The 17,338-nt window shown below is 39.4% G+C and overlaps 1 long non-coding RNA gene and 1 pseudogene across 1 annotated transcript; both read right to left on the reverse strand.

The window, feature by feature from the left end:
• Positions 1–2,395: 2,395 nt before the first annotated feature.
• Positions 2,396–2,495, reverse strand: LOC123796626 (U6 spliceosomal RNA; annotated as a pseudogene).
• Positions 2,496–2,753: 258 nt separating this feature from the next.
• Positions 2,754–17,274, reverse strand: LOC148110710 (uncharacterized). The gene is made up of 2 exons (XR_015721407.1): positions 16,754–17,274; positions 2,754–11,336 (listed from the first exon to the last, which is right to left on the reverse strand). It is a non-coding gene; the product is annotated as an uncharacterized LOC148110710 (long non-coding RNA).
• Between the last annotated feature and the right edge of the window lie 64 nt (positions 17,275–17,338).

Below are 17,338 nucleotides of genomic sequence, written 5' to 3' on the forward strand. Positions count from 1 at the left end.
TCTCATGACCCTGAGACTATGGCCTGAGGTGATATCAAGAGTCAGACACTTAATCAACTGAGCCAAACAGGCACCCCGAGGTGATTTCTTTATTGAGATATAATTCATATATCATTAACTTTCCATTTTTAAGTGTGCAATTCAGTATGTTTTTGGTATATTTGCAAGGCTGCAACCATCATCACTACTTTCAGAACACTTTCATCACCCCAAAATAGAGATGATCCCCATTAGCAGTTACCCCCCAGTGCCTCCCAACCCCCAACCCTCCTTCCGCCCCAGCCCTGGGGAACCACTCATCTACTTCCTGTCTCTTTGGATTTGCTTATTCTGGACATTACATATAAACAAAATTATACAATACGTGGCCTTTTATTTCTGCTTACTTTCACTTACCCAAATATTTTTTAAGATTTACTATCCATGGCTCAATAATATTCCATTGTATGGATACATCACATTTTATTTGCCCATTCATTAGCTGATGGACATTTGGGTTGTCTCCAATCCCTAGCTACTATGAATGATGCTATGAACCTTAGTGTACAGGATTCTGTGTAGATACAATGCTTCAATCTATTACGCATACCCGATGCTTCTGTTGGGTATTTACCTAGAAGTAGAATTGCTGGATCATATGCTAACTCTATGTTCAACTTTTTGAGAAACTGCCAAACTGTTATTCAAAGCAACTGTATATAAATGTACCATTTTATATAACCAGGAGCATTGTATGAGAGCTCCAATTCTCCACATTCCCACCAACACTCAGTATTGTCTGTTGTTTTTGAAATTATAGACATTCTAGTCTGTGTGGTATCTATGTTTTTTTTTTTTTTTAATTTATCTGACAGAGAGCACAAGCAGGAGGAGCGGCAGGGAGAGGGAGAAGGAGGCTCCCCGCTAAGCAGGGGGCCTGATGTGGGGCTCCATCCCAGGACCTTGAGATAATGACCTGAACTGAAGGCAGATGCTTACCTGACTGAACCACCGAAGGCGCCCCTCTCAGGGTGGTTTTGATTTGCATTTCCCCAATAACTATTGACATTAAGTATCTTTTCATGGGCTCATTGGCCACTTGCATATTTCTTTGGAGAAATGTCTCTTCAGATCCTTTGCCCATTTTTAAATTAGGTTACTTGCCTTTTTAATATTCTGGATACTAGACATTTATTAGATGTATGATTTGCAAATATCTTCCATTTCTTGGGTTATCTTTTTTCTTTCTTACTAGTGTCCTATGAAATATGGAAGTTTAAAATTTTAATTGAATTCACTTTATCTGTTTTTTTCTTTTGTTGCCTGTTTTTGGTGTCATATCTAAGAAACCAACGCCTAATCTGAGGACAAGGACATTTAAGATTTCTTATGTTTTCTTTGTAGATTTTTACAGTTTAGATCTTACATGTAGGTCTTCAATCTATTTAGAGTCCTTTTTTTTTTTAAGGAGCAGTTTTAGATTCAAGTCATTTTTTATATATGGTGTGGAGAAGGGATCCAACTTCATTCTTTTATATGTAGCTATCCAATTGTCCCAGCACCATTTATTGAAAAGACTATTCCTTTCTCATTGAATTATCTTGGCACCTTGTTGAAAATCAATTGAGCATAGATGCATGGGTCTATTTCTTGACTCTTAATTGCATTCCACTGGTCTATCCTTAGCCAGCACCACACTATTTTGATTATTGTAGCTTTGTAGTAAGTTTCAAAAATCAGGAACTGTGAGTCCTTCAACTTTGTTCTTTTTTTCCAAGACTTTTGGTTTCTCTTGGTCCTTTGCATTCCCATAGGAATTGTAGCCTCAATGTGTCTGTTTCTGCAAAGAAGGCAGTAGAGATTTTGATAGGGACTGCATTGAATCTGTAGATCATTTTGGAGAGCATCCCCTCCCCTTTTTTTTAAAGATGTATTTATTTATTTGAGAAAGAGAATGCATGTGAGTGGGCAGAGGGGCAGAAGAAGAGAGAATCCTTCCAGCAGACTCCCCATTGAGTGGGGTACCCAAAGTGGGGCTTGATCCCAGACCCCAAGATCATAACCTGAGCTGAAATCAAGAGGTGGCTGCTCAACTGACTGAGCCACCCAGGTGGTCCTGAAGTGTATGTTAACAATATTAAGGCTGCTGGTCCATTTATTTAGGTTTTCCTTACTTTTTTTTCAACAATGTTCAGTATACAAGTCTACTTCTTTTGTTAAATCTATTCCTTAGTATTTTATTCTTGATGCTATTGTAAGTTGAATTGCTTTTTTAACTTGATTTTTAGAGCAAATGTCTTTTTACTTCATTGGGAGCAGCTGGAATTCTCTGTGGTTGTTGTTGTTTTACTTAGTAACACTGACTGACCACAGGGCCTTCTGTGGGCAGGTATCCAAAGTCGGGATCTCTCATGGGACACATGTGTGAGCTCTTTGCGTGTCAACCTTGTGCAGGAGCCATGCTAATCTTCTCTGTTTTGTTCCAATTTTAGCATATGTGTTGCCAAAGCGAGCACTGTGTGAGCTCTTAGGAGGTCCCCACAGATCTCCATAGAGCATAGTATCCTTGGTACAGGATATCAATCTTTCAGTTCCAGGATTCCAACTTTGCCACTCACTGCCCACTGGCACATCCCATAGCCTCTTTCTGGATTTTCTTTCTTGCAGTATGCGTCTCTTTTTTTGGGGGGTGGTGGTGGTGGTTCAAGAGAAATAGCTCAAATATAGTTAGCTCCTGTTGTGTTTACTTGACAGGCAGGGGCTTACTTTCCAGATTATTTTTTTTAAGATTTTATTTATTTGTCAGAGAGAGAGCGAGCGAGGGAGCACAAGCAGGGTGAGTGGCAGGCAGAGGGAGAAGCACCATAACAAAAAAGTAAAAAACTCAAATTCCAGATGAGGAGAAGGTATTGGCTGCATATAGCTATGAAAGATTTATATCCTGACTATAAAATAATTTCTAAAAATCTATAATAAACCGATAAACTGTTCATCTGAAAAGTGACCCAGGCAGAAAAGGAGATCCAAATTGCCAGTGAATACATGGAAAGACACTCACTCCCATGAGGAATCAGGAAAACAAATTAACACCATAAGGAAATATAATTTTAGACTCTTAAAAATTAGTAAAGAATTAAAAACTCTGAAAATATGTAGTGCTAGTATCTGACACTCTCATATTCTGCTGTTATTTCTGAGATCTTTTTGTCAAATTGAAGATATGCATATGCTAAGACTTCATAAATGTCACTAAAGAAACTTACACATACAAGCATAAGTAGAGAGTTTTATAAAAATGTTTATATAGCAAGGTTAAAAAAATTCCAGCAAACATAACAAAACAAAAACCCTGGAAACTCACTAGATATCCATTAATAGGAGATTAGATAAATGTCAAAATATTATACAGTAGAATACCACAAAGTACTTGAAAATAAATTAACACTTCAGCTACCCTCTTTATCCATAGGATGTTTCTCAAAAACATAGTATTGAGAAAGAAAGGGGGGGTGTGAGTTGCAGAAAGATATATACAATATGATAGCACTTATATAAACCTTAAAATATGAAAACAATACTAAATATTGTTTACAATATTTACAGATACATTTATATGTAGGAAAAACACAAACAAGTATGAAAATATAAGTCCAAATTCAGAAGGGAGAGGTGGAAATGGGGTCAGGCGGGGCAACACAAGGAATTCATCACAGTTTCTATTCTTTTTTTAAAGATTTTATTTACCTATTTGGCAGAGAGAGAGAAAGAGAGCACGAGCAGGGGGAGCGGCAGGCAGAGGGAGAAGCAGGCTCCCTGCTGAGCAAGGAGCCTGATGCAGGGGTCGATCCCAGGAGCCTGGGATCATGACCTGAACCAAAGGCAGATGCTTAACTGAATGAACCACCCAGGAGCCCCTCTATTCTTTAGTATGGCCGATACTTTGTTAAATGCAAACAAAAATACAAAATAACTCCCCGTGTTGTGAGATAGCTCTAAATTCAATTTTCTGTAAACTCTTTTCCTTCAGTTCTAATTTCAGAGTACTGCTTCTAAAAAAGGTTGTCTGCTCTCAGGCTGGTGACACAATGAGTTTTTAACTTTAACTTCATGACTAAGACTCTCCTTTGTCTTGGGGAAGCCAGACTTACTTCCAGTTAGCAAGTCCATACAGGAATTTCTTCCCACTCTATAATCAGTGACATCTTTTCCAAATATTCCAACCTGTTTGCCTAATTTTCAGAGGAAGGGGCATTCAGGAGCTAGATATAGGTTACCTTCTGTTAGGGGGTTCAAATTTACTTGCCAGCTGGCTTTAAGACTACCAAAATGGGTAGGATTACCCAGGTCTAGTGGTGAATTTGTCAGTAACCAGGTGTGCAAGACCTTAGGTGAACCCCTTGACTGCTGTGGACTTCAGTTTTCTCACAGTCAAACAAGCACGATGGATGAAATGACTTCTAAGGTACATTCTTGATCTAACTTTCCACGCTTCTAAGGCAGATTTTGAGGCTTTGTCAAAACATTCCTTGGCCCTGAAATTCTTCTCCGCTCTCATTTCTACCAAGCAGGTTGGATGAATCCTGGTGATCTTAAACTCCTGGACAACTTTTAGGGATGCTATATTTTTCATATGCCCAAGTTGAAAGCGCAAAGAGTCAAATTCACCCCACTTGCCTTTATAAAGGCAAATGTCCTGGCTTCTCATTTAGGTATAAATTAGCATTGGCTTTGTAACTTATAACAGCAGTTGTCTGGTAAATCCCTTGAAGTGGTTGCTAGTCTCTTTGTAGTAAAATTTTCCTCCTCTCCCCTTGCTTGGCACTAAGAGGAATCTAATTTATTTTCTGAGGCAGGGTGCAAATACTTTTTATTTAAATTAAGGTATTGTGTTATCAATGAACAGAGTCCTGACTGATAAGAAAGGTATGATTTTACCTTGTGAATTTATATAAATGTAAAATATATAGTTTTGTGGGAGTAAGAACTGTCAACTTCTAGTCAAACCTGTTAGTTTCAAGAGTCGGCAACTACCTGTTGCAATCAGGAATTACAGGTTGAAAGCAACTACAGTCAGTTTAATTCACGTGGTGTTTGAATTCAAAAGCAGACTGGTAAGTGGAATTTGAATATTACACAGTTAATAGCAGGGAGGGTGCCTAATCCTAGATGACTCAGAATGCCCGTGCAGTGCGGTAGATGGTACAGAGAAATGCAGTGTGGCCAAGCGCATGAGAGAGAGGAGTTCATAGGGGAGTTATATAGCTAAATCATGCACGAGCAAAAGCAAATTTTGGGAACTCAGAAAATCAAAATATATTTGACGATATTTAGTTTAGTGACTGTGTGTGCTATGATTTGTTTAGAAATTAGCTGAAGCAATAAGGAAAACTGGAAAATATGGCATGAATATAAGGAGATGATAAAAAAGGAGAAATAGGACTTGAGTTACTGCAAACAGCAGAAGGCAAGAGAATTTCATCCAGGAACAGGAAACTCAAAATAAATAACACCAGCTAGGAAATACGGCAAACACAAATCTTATAAATAATTTAAAAACTTGCTGATTTCTTAATGCATCATTTAACTTTTCAACTGCAAGCTGGCAGAGTGACAGACTCCACCTCCATTTCAAGTATAATTAATGTGGTAAAAACAAAAATAGAAGAAACACAATTGTGCAATTCTGCAGGGACACAGATTTCCATGCATGACAATCAGGCATACCCTGCAATTTACAATACATAGTTGGAATTATTTTACCCTTACTACAAGTGAACAAATACAGGCAGGGATCTGTTATTTTGTTAAAGCAGACATAGTGGGGCAGTTTCATTTACAGGTTCTGGCCCAGCTAACGAACTCTGTTCTCACTTTGCCATATGACTGTGAAGTGTGTGTGTATGTGATGGTCCACATGTCAGAATATGTCCATTTTGGGAAATATTATCTGTGAAACTCTAAATGACCTTGTTAAAATGGAAAGATTTAGAGGTGCTTGAAATTACTAGAAAAAAATAAACCCAGTCCAAATGGGAACTAGTCTAAATCATCATTCTGGTTCTGAGAAGCTGAATGTCATAAGGGTGAGTTTCAATGTGTTCTTTGGTTTAGCTCAAGAGCATTCCCTTCATTCCTCCTCAGCTTTCCTTGACCCAGCCACACCTGCTAAGCAACCTCTTCTATGTTCCGTCACTGCAGTAACTATATAGTCTAGTAATTTGTTTTCCTTACTAAACAGACTTCCTTGAGTGTAAAAACTGTATCTTTTTAGCTATGCCTACCCAGGGGCGGGTCAAGTTCTGGCAAAGGAGAGGCTATTAGATAATGTAAAAAAAGAGACACTTCACTTGGTTTTCAAGGTCTCTAAACGGTCCTTTGCAAGCGGATGGGTTGATCAGGCCATTGGTACAGGAGTCCGTCTGAGAATTGGCATGGCCAGTTGCTTGAGAGACCTCACTGATGGCAGCTGAAATCCCCAAACGGTCAGGTTAGTGATAAACGTGTCAGATTACTTACTTTTTGGCATTTGCCCTTTGTTCTTACTAAGTGTAAGAAATTGTCTTCAAAAAGCATGAACAGATCTGGATTATGACACATTAGGTAACAGGTAATGTTTAAAGGGCTATTTAATCATTTGTTCTGCATCGGAGCTATCCATAGAACCACCCGGATTTGTCATGCTTCTGATGGTAAAACAGTGACTTTCATACTGCCTTTGTTACTGAGAAATGGGTTTTTCTAATGTCAATTTCACTAGCTGTGACAATATCAGAAACTGGAACTATCATCTTCATTAAAGATGAAGTGACCTTGGTGCTTGTGACTAGGTTAAGTGACTTGTCTAGGTCACACAGTGAGTTGACGGCTATGAGGGCACGTTCTCTAGTAACTGTCACTATGGTGTTTAAAGATGGGCATGTGAGTGGCATATAACCTTGCCATGTGAGGAAACCCATGAGAGGTAAGCCAGACACCTGTCCTGTCTCCTTCAGTGGGTGATACTTACTAGGTAAGTCAAGTACTGAGAGAGGGAGTGGTTATGAACACAATTTAGCAAACCAGTTTCTGATCTCCTGTTTTCATCACATACAAAAGACACACCCTGACTCTGCCCAAATATTTCTGTAACACACCACTTCTCTAACAAAGAGACTACCTGTTCCCCAAGTGGTGCAAATTCAGATTCCATATGGGCTGTGAAGGATGATGACAATATGCATTGCTGCTATTCTTTCTGAATTTTAATTTCTGTAGGCATAAAATATTTTTCACTGAGATTATTGAAGATTAGGTAAAGCCATCTAATTAAATGTAAGTACCTATTACTAAAGCATTTAGACTAACCTAGTGTGGGAGATACTGCCTAATGGAATCATAGGAAGAGAAAGAAATCTTCTTACCCAGAGTTTGATGATTTGTTCATTAGGGCATGCTATCAAAAATATGCTATTAAATCTTTAAAGAATGACTTTTTAAAAATTACAAAAATATATGTTGATAGAATAAAATGAAGAATACAGACATGTTTTAAAAATGACCAACAATTTTACCACCCACAGATAATCACTTGCTAATAATATTTTGATGTATTTACTTTGAGAAAGTTTTCTATGCCAAAGATGCATCTCATACATGAACTGATACCTAGGGCAGGCACCTGTCAATCAGTTTGTTGAGTAGAAAATGATCAGAAAACAGATAAAAACAGGTAGAGCTGAAGATAGTAATAAAAATTCCATCCTCAGGGGCGCCTGGGTAGTGCAGTCGTTAAAGCATCTGCCTTCGGCTCAGGGCGTGATCCTGGCGTTCGGGATCGAGTCCCACATCGGGCTCCTCTGCTGGGAGCCTGCTTCTTCCTCTCTCACTCGCCTGCTGTGTTCCCTCTCTCGCTGGCTGTCTCTCTGTCACATAAATAAATAAAATCTTTAAAAAAAAATTCCATCCTCAAAAATTGTGGGGAAAAATCAACAAAAGACATAAAATCATAAAGCCTGTAGGCCTTTAGAGAACACTAACATAATCTTTTATTCTGTGGATGGGACCTTGAGAGAGAACGTGACCAGCTGAGAGCAGACACAGCCAGAACTAGAATCCAGGAACCAAGGCTTTTGGCATAATCTCCCTGCTTTCACAATGATTTTAACTGACTTGTCATATATATGACTGGATTTAATAATTGACAAACTTTGGCTTTGAAGTGAACCCACGTGATCTGAGATGGGAAGAATAAAACAATGTTAGTGGATCCTTTCTATTTATTATTATTACTTTTTTAAAAAGATTTATTTATTTGAGAGAGAGAGAGGTGGGGGGGGCGGGAGGGAGAGAGAGAGAGAGAAGGAATTATTTTCAGCAGACTCCCCACTTGAGCATGGAGCCCAACACAGGGCTTGATCTCACAACCCTGAGATCATGAGCTGAGCCGAAATCAAGAACTGGACGCTTAACGGACTAAGCCACTGAGGTGCCCCTGGCAGAGCCTTTTAACACATCTAAATTGTATCTGGTAGAGATTAAGTTCACTGCTTAAGTGTTTAGTCAGAGTATATTAGAATAGCAAGAAACCTTAGAGGTCCTTTATAGTCTATGTCCCCATTCTATAGGTAAGAACACTGAGGTTCAAAGAGGAAAGATAATTTGGTAAAAATGTTTAGCTAGGATCCCACATACTCTGGATTGATGGGTACTCCCACTTTGCTTTATTTACTCTGCCTGCAACTGAACTATTCAATTGTAACAACAAACCTAGGCAATGGTCATTAATTACTGCCAACCTCACAAAGAGAAACAATTAGAAATGATGTGCCTTCTGATGGATGTATGAACTAGTTCTGCCAAAAAACTCAAACTTGAATCAGTCAGTATAAGGCATACAGTATTATCAAGCATCTAGTGGTAGAAAATATGTTAGAGACTCCCAGGAATACAATAAAAAATCTAGAATGTGGGAAATATAGGGTAAATAACTAGGTTTCTGCAATTAATAAATATCAAGGAAAAATAAGATGGGGGGAATCCAAAGAGATGTAAGAGACAAATAAATACCTCGAATGTAATGTATTGGCATTTGGATCCTGATTTGCATAAACTGCAATAAAAAAAAATCATATGACAGGTACATTAATACCAAGCTTATAGAAATAAAAAGGATCAAAAGACAACAGTATGAACAACTGAATACCAACAAATTAGATAACTTAGATAAATGGATACATTCCTAGAAAGACACAAAGTACTGAAACTGACTCAAGGAGAAATAGAAAATTTGAACACACCTATAACCAGAGATTAGCAATAAAAGAACAAACAAAGCAAAATAAAACAAAACTACCCACAAAGAAAAGCCATGGCCCAGATGGCTTCACCGGTGAATTCTACAGAATATTTAAAAAACAATAATGTCAATACTTCATAAACTTTTCCAAAAAACACACAAAAACCAAAAACAAAAACAGAAGAGGAGGGCATCTTTCCCAACTCATTCTGTGTAGCCCTATTACTCTGATACCAAAAACAAAGGTATCACAAGAAAATTAGAGACTAATATCCCTTATGAATATAGATGCAAGTCTTCAACATATGGTAACAAATCAAAATTCAGCAACATATAAAAAGGTTTATAACACCATTACCAAGTGGGATTTATCCCAGGAATGGAAAGATATCTGAAAATCAATTAATGTAATATACCATATTAAGAGAATAAAAGACAAGTCACATTACCATCAAAACAGACACAGAAAATGGATTTGACAAAATCCCAAAGCCTTTAATGATAAAGAGAAAATACTCAACAAACTAGGACTAAAGGAAAACATCCTCAATCTGATAAAGGCCATATACAAAAACGCCACAGCTAATAAAATATTTAATGGTAAAAGACCGAATGTTTAAGATCAGGAACAAGACAAGGATGTCCAGTCTTACCATTTCAATTCAACATTGTACTAGAGGTTCTAGCTGGAAAAAAATCAGTCAAGAAAATGTAATAAAAGACACAAACTGGAAAGGAAGAAGCAAAAACAATCTCTATTTACAAATGACATGATTTTGTACCTAGAAAATGCTCTGGATCCACTAAAAAAAAAAAAAAATCGATGAGTTTGGTAAGGTTGCAGCATACAAGGTCAATATGCAAGAATTAATTGTATTTCTATATCTATACACTTGCAATGAATAATCTGAAAATGAAATGAAGAAAAACAATTCCATTTACAAAAGCATCAAAAAGAAAATATATAGGAATAGATTTAATAAACGAAGTGCAGAACTTATACTAAGAAAACTACAAAACATTGTTGAAAGCAACTAAAGATGATCTAAATGAATGGAAAGACATTCCATGATCAGGAACCAAAAGACTTATTATTATTAAAATGGCACTACCGCTCAAATTTATTTCCAGATTCAGTAAATTCCTATCAAAATCACAACTGCAATTTTTCTTCAGAAATGGACAAACTGATTGGAAAATTTATATGGAAATTCAAGGAATCCCAAACAGCCAAAGCAACTGGAAAAGAAAAAGGTGAAGGACTCACATTGCCCAATTTTACAAACTACAAAGCTACTGTAATCGAAACAGTGTGTACTGGCATAAAAATTCACATTTACATTGATAGAATAGATTTAGAGTCCAAAAATAAACCCATACATTTTTAGTCAACTGGTTTTGGACAAGGGTGCCAAGACAACGCAATGGAGAAAGAATGAGCTTTTCAACAAATGGTAGTGGGACACCTGGAAAGCTACATGTAAAAGAATGAAGTTGGACCCCTACCTCAGACCATATATAAAAATGAACTTAAAACAGATCAAAGACCTAAATGTAGGAGCCAAAAGTTAAGACTCTAAGAAAACATAGGATTACACAATGGTTTCTCAGATAAGATATCGAAAATACAGCGACAAAAGAAAAAGAAGATAAATTTGACACTAAAATGACCAACTTTTGTGCTTTGGAGGGTATCATCAAGAAAGTGAAAAGACAACTCACAGGATATGAGAAAATATTTGCAAATCATGTATCTGCGGAGGGACTTAAGTCTAGAGTATATAAAGAACCTTTATAGCTCAATAATAAAAAGGACAACACAATTTAAAAAGTGGGCAAAGCATTAGAATAGACATTTCTCAGAAGAGCTATACAAGATGGTCAATATGCAACAAAAAGATGATTAGTCATCAGGGAAATGCAAATCAAAGCCACAGTGAAATATCACTATACACCCAATAGGCTAGGTATAATAAAAAGGCAGATAATAACAGTGTTGGTGAGGATGTCTCCACTAGAACCCTCATATTCTGTTGGTGGGAATGTAAAATGGCATCTTCACGATGGAAGAGTCTGGCCATTCCTGAAAAGGTTAAACATACAGTTATTATATGATGAAGCAATTCCAAACCTAAATATATATTCAAGAAAACTGAAAACATGTCCACATGAAGTCTTGTAATAGATGTTCACTGCAGCATTATCCACAATAGCCAAAAAGTAGTTTGGAACAACCCAATGTCCATCAACTAATGTGTGGATAAACAAAATGTGGTGTGTTTATTTACATATAAATGAGGGCGTTTTTGTTTTTGTTTTTTTTAATTTTGAGGGAGAGACACATAGCGAGAGAGAGCATGAGGGAGCGGGGAGGAGAGGGAGAAGCAGGCTCCTTGCTGGGCAGGGAGCCCGATGCAGGGCTCCATCCCAGGATCCCAGGATCATGACCTGAGCCGAAGTCAGACACTTAACCGACTGAGCCACCGTGCCCCCATATAAATGAGTTTTATTTGACAATAAAAGGAATGAAGTACTGTCACATGCTACAATATAGATGAACCTTGAAAATATGCTAAGTGAAGGAAGCCAGTCATATATTGTATGATTCTATTTACATGAAATGCCTGGGATAAGAAAATCCACAGCAACAAAAAAGCAAATTAGTAGTTGCCTTGGGCTGGTGGGTTGGGGAAAAATGGGTAGCACTGATAGGTATAGGGTTTCTTTTTGGCTGATGAAGCTGTTCTAAAATGGATGTAGGGGTGCCTGGGTGGCGCAGTCTGTTAAGCATCTGACTCTTGGTTTTGGCTTAGGTCCTGATCTCAGGGTTGTGAGATTGAGCCCTGTGTCCCACTCCCCACTCAGCAGGGAGTCAGCTTCAGATTCTCACTCTCTCCCTCTGCCCTTCCTGCTGATGCTGTCTAAAATAATCTTTAAAAAAAAAAGGGTTGTAGTGATGATTGCAGAGCTCTTTGAATGTACTAGACTGTTGAATTATATACTTTAAATGGATGAATTGTATAGTATATGAATTATATCTCTGTAAACCTGGTAGCAAAACAATTATGAGACAATTAGGGAAATTTGAAGATTGACTAGGCAGACAATGATACTAGGTATTGTTAACTTTTTAGGTATGATGGTGGTATTGAGTTTATATTCATTTAAGGGAGAATCTTAACTTTATTTATTTATTTATTTAAAAATATTTTATTTGACAGAGAGGCAGTGAGAGAGGGAACACAAGCAGGGGGAGTGGGAGAGGGAGAAGCAGGCTTCCCCACTGAGCAGGGAGCCCGAGGCGGGGCTTGATCCCACAACGCTGGGATCATGACTTGAGCAGAAGGCAGACGCCTAACGACGGAGCCACCCAGACACTCATGGGAGAATCTTACTTTTAGAAAAAGTAAAACATTAGTGGATGAAATAATTTTAAAAATTATTCTCTTGACCCTACCTATCCCTTGAAGTATCACTCCACTTACCCCCCCCCCACCTGCCCAATTATCTCTCCTCCCTCTTTCCAGTTCTGTTCCTACCACTCTTTTGAACCCATTCCAATCAGGTTTCCATCCTCATCCCTCCAATGTTATGGCCAACAGTCAATTACAGACCATTAGCAATTGACTTGGTTGCTCTTCCTGGTTTCCTTTCCTGGTTTCCCTTTATTTTCAGTGGCTGACCTTTCTGTCTCCTTTGCTGGTTTCATTACCATCTCAGTCCTTAACTGCTAGAGTGCTCCAGGCTCGGTCTTTAGGTAATTTTCTCAAATTCTTGTACTACTTAATATCTAGATGATCTCATGCCTTTTAATACTATGTGCTTGTGTCTCCCAAATTTACATACACAGCCTAGACCTTTCTTCTGAACTCCAGATTCAAATATCTGCCTTGATATTTCCATGTGCTAATTTAGTAGGCATTTTATTTTTGTTTTTAAAGTAGGCTCCACACCCAGTGTGGAGCCCAACACAGGGCTTAAACTCGTGGCCCTGAGATCAAGACCTGAGCTGGGCTCAAGAGTCAGACGCTTAACCGACTGAGCCACCCAGGCACCCCTTAAAAGATATTTCAAACTTAACATCTTCAAAACTGAATTTCTTGCTTCCCATTCACATCCTGCTTCTCCCAGTCTTTGCCATTGCAGGAAATGGCAACTCCATTCTTTAAACTGCTCAAAAAATATTGGGAGTCCCCTTAACTCCCCTTTTGCTTACACTCGGTATCAATTTATCAAATCCCATGTGCCATCCTGGCTGAATATATCCAGACACCTTACCACTCCACTGTTTGCACTTTTCCCAAGCCCCCACTGTCTCACTCGAAGAATCGCGATAGCTTCCTAAACCGTCCCTCTTGTTCCCCTACAATCTATTCTCAAACTCCCTTACTCCCCTACAGTCTATTCTCAAAACAGAAGGTAACGTAAGTCTTTTAAAACAGAAGTCAAATCATTTCACCTCTCTGCGCAAAACCTTCCAATGGCTTCCCCTCTCAGTAAAAGCCAAAATTTTTACAATGCCCTGTAAATCCCCACACAATTTGGCATCCTGTTACCTCTGACCTCATTTCCTACTTTTTGCCTGCCATACTCTGCTTCTGTCACTCTGGCCTCCTTTCTGTGCTCAGAATGTGGTAGACATTCTCCTCCCTCAGAATGATTTCTGCACTTGGAATTCTTTCTACCTGGAATGTTCTCCTCCCAAGATGGACATTTCTTGCTCCCTCACCTCCTTCAGATCTATACCTAAAAGAATGTTTCTCAGTGGGCCCCCACCCCCACCAGTCCTATTTAAAAAGAAACCTCTTTCCCTATCCTCAGCACTCCTTATTTCTCCCTTACTGCTTCATTTTTTCCCCCGTAAAACTTACCCTGACACGGTTTATACTTCATTTACTATTTTATTTTCTATCTCCTATGAGAACATGGATTTCTCCCCCCTGCTTTGCTAAATGTTTGGCACATAGTTGGTATACAATACTAAGTGTATGAATGCTACTTAAAATGCACTTATATTCTCTGCTTCACTGTCTGACTGGTGCTAGCTTCATAAGCGTTTGGGCATGTATCCCTGAGGAAGATGAGGCTGACTGAATAGAAACACTGTTCACTCACTCAAGACTATGGTATCTATCTTTGTAAAGGAGACCAAAGCAGAGAGTGGGAATTCTAGAGGTTCAGATTTCAATTGCAGCCTTGGTACCAATAAGCCATGTGACACCGGGCAAGTTAAGTTTTCCTTTCTGGCCATTTATTTCCTGCCCTGCCAAATGGGTCATTGCTTTGAATGATCCTGTAGGGTTTTTGAGAATGTAAAATGAAAGACGAAATGTTGAGTAGGAAATGATGTGTCTTATTAATTTCTCTAGTACATACAAAGATACACTTACCTGGTGTTTTAAGTTTTTATTTATTTGAGAGAGAAAGAGAGAGAGAGAGAGTGCACATGTGCAAGAGCAGGGGGAGGGGCAGAGGGAGATGCAGACTCCCTGCTGTGCAGGGAGTCCAACATGAGGCTCAAACGCAGAACCCTGAGATCATGACCTGAGCAGAAGGCAGAAAACCGACTGAGCCACCCAAGCGCCCCTGGCATTTTATACTTTTTAAAGGCAATGAACATACCTGGAATCAAACCTCACAGTTCTTTTAGGGACCTTATACCATGCAGTTTTGCTGTGTTAAGCCCTTATAATACTAGTAATTTGACTGTGAAAAGTCCTTGATGTCAGCCTATTCTTTCTCCTGTGAAAACTCAGTCTTTTTTTTTTTTTTTATAAAGATTTTATTTATTTATTTGACAGACAGCAGCCAGTGAGAGAGGGAACACAAGCAGGGGGAGTGGGAGAGGAAGAAGCAGGCTCATAGTGGAGGAGCCTGATGTGGGGCTCGATCCCATAACGCTGGGGTCACGCCCTGAGCCGAAGGCAGACGCTTAACGACTGCGCTACCCAGGCGCCCCCAGTCTTTTTTTTTTTTTTTTTAAGATTTTATTTATTTATTTGAGAGAGAGTGCATGAGCGAAGACAGGGAGAGAGAGCACAAGCAGGGAAGGCAGAAGGAGAGGGAGAAGCAGACACCCCGCTGAGCAGGGAACCCAACACCCTGGGATCATGACCTGAGCCGAAGGCAGACTTTTAACTGACTGAGTCACCCACGCATCCCTGAAGACTCACTCTTAACATCTAAATTGTTTTCTTTCAATATCCTTGTCCAGTCAGTGAGTAGTCAGTGCCCCTGGGTGTCCAGCTCCCATGGGAGTTTTGTTTCCTAATCATTTGTATTTGTGGTTGGTGAGTCTCTCCGCAGCCCATCTGTAACCCAGAACCTTGATTTTCTCACTGGTAAATACGGTGAATAACAATCGGCTCATGTTTATTTTGATGGATTCAATGACATATCAATACTTCACATGAAACAGTAGTACAATGCCTGGGATATCTTAAAGCCTCCATAAATTCTCTGTAAAAATAGAGTATGTATTGAGCTTCTACTGCTGGGGTCACTTCCTAAAACAGTTCTTTTACCATGTTACTATCCCCAGTCCAGGACCTGAAACAATTCAGCTTTCTCTATTTGGTTGCTAAGTCCTCCCCATCCTATTGAAAGCTGAGTCTTAGAGATATTTGTACATCCATGTTCATACCAGCATTATTCACCATAGTCAAAAGATATAATTAACCAAGTATCTCTTCTGGTATATAAACACGATGGAATAGAATTCAGCCTTATAAAGGAAGGAAATTATGACACAGGCTACAACACTGAGAACCTCCAAGACGTTATGCTGAGTGCGATAAGCCCATCACAAACAGACAAACACTGTATGATTCCACTTACATGAGGTATCTGAGTAGTCAAATTCAGAGACATAAGTAGAATGGTGGTTGCCAGGACTTGGGGGAATGGGGAATAAGGAGTTAATAGGCATAGAATTGCAGTTTTAGAAGATGAAGAGGGGATACCAAGGGTGGCTCGGTCAGTTAAGCGACTGCCTTTGGCTGGGGTCATGATTCCAGGGTCCTGGGACTGAGCCCCACACAGGGTTCCCTGCTCAGTGGGGAGCCTGCTTGTCCCTCTGCCCGCCGCTCCCCCTGCTTGTGCTCGTGCTCTCTCTCTGACAAATGAATAAACAAAATCTTAAAAAAAAAAAAAGATGAAAAAGAGTTCTGGAGATGGTTGCACAGCAATGTAAATGTTCTTAACTCTATTGACCTGTGTAGTTAAAGAGTGGTTAAAATGGTAAATTTTGTGTTACGTGTATGTTACCATAATTTAAAGTTAAAAAAAAATCCCCATCCTATTTTTCAAACCTTATTTCCCACTCTTCCTCTGTATTCCACCCTCCCTCCCCTTTTTAAGTTACTGCTCAATACGTTGTACTCCCAGCGAAACACTTCCTTTTCAGCCTTTGCCCCAAGGAGTTTCTTCTCTGGAATGCTTTCATCATCATCCACCCATTTTCATAAGGTCGTCTGTGTTTTCGCCCCGAAGATAGGCTACCTTTTCTAGATCCAACCAGAAGTCGCATCCTCCATGACAGGCTTACACCTTCAGACCAGAGTCCTTTCCCTTTCCTGCACTAGAGAGAGTGAACACATGGCTTTACTGTTTTACCTACGACTCTCCGACGGTAACAGCTAAGCTCCAGAGTATGAGCGCGTTATCGCACCATTCTCCCGCATCCTTCTTCTAACACAAACACACTCCACCACACGGAGCTCGACATTCAAGAGCTCCTGGTGAAAACTCAATGCGTTGGGCATCGAGATGGACGGAAGTCAACTCACACTCCTAAAGAGTGATTTCGTCGACGCAGTGTATAATTTCACACAAAAGCTCTGTGTCAAATTACCTGCGAACATAGGGGTTTGACGCGGCAAAACTGCGGGTCCTTGGGGATCCTTAAAGGCAGCCCGATAATTTGCACAGCTTTCTACCCTCCGAAACACATTCTCACATGTCATCCGAAAGTAATGCGAGAGGGTAGACAGAAGCAGCGCTATTTGCGGAGACGCGCAAAGAAGAAAGGGGTTGTGGCTAGGCGTCTCAAGAATCTCCGAAGCCTCAACGGGGCTGACTGCGCTC

This window comes from Ursus americanus, chromosome 1 (genome assembly GCF_024610735.1).
Source record: "Ursus americanus isolate L20-20 chromosome 1, mUrsAme1.1.p, whole genome shotgun sequence".
Taxonomy (NCBI): Eukaryota; Metazoa; Chordata; class Mammalia; order Carnivora; family Ursidae; genus Ursus; species Ursus americanus.